The sequence below is a fragment of the Papilio polytes genome, unplaced genomic scaffold, assembly GCF_000836215.1.
Source record: "Papilio polytes unplaced genomic scaffold, Ppol_1.0 DF824169.1, whole genome shotgun sequence".
Taxonomy (NCBI): Eukaryota; Metazoa; Arthropoda; class Insecta; order Lepidoptera; family Papilionidae; genus Papilio; species Papilio polytes.
Window position 1 is genome coordinate 676,166 of NW_013525035.1, and position 475 is coordinate 676,640.

Genomic DNA, 475 nt, shown 5'->3' on the forward strand with positions numbered 1-475 from the left:
AAAGGGAGCGGACGGTTGCTATCTGGACATTCCGGTACTTCTCTGACATTCAGAGTGGACCGCGAGCGTCCAGATAGCGACGCACCGTGCGGCGGGCTCGCTGGCTTGTTTGGCTGGTGGGCGATGGCAATGGCCACCGTCGGACAAACCGTAATCCGCGCTGAGCGGGACGGGGGCTCTGTACATCTTGTGCGGGGCTGCGAGGAAGAAAACCTCTATAAAAAATCACCCGTGGCGGCGGAAACGCTATGCGCGGCGGGTCTGCCGGTCTTCATGGCCGGTGGATGTTTGGCTTCGGCCACCGTCGGGCAACCCGTAATCCGCATTGAGCGGAACCGGGGGCTCTGTACATTTTGTGCAGGGCCGCGAGGAAGAAAACCTCTATAAAAAATCACCAGTGGTGGCGGAAACGCCTTGCGCGGCGGGTCTGCTGGTCCTATGGCTGGCGGACGTTTGGCTTCGGCCACCGTCGGGC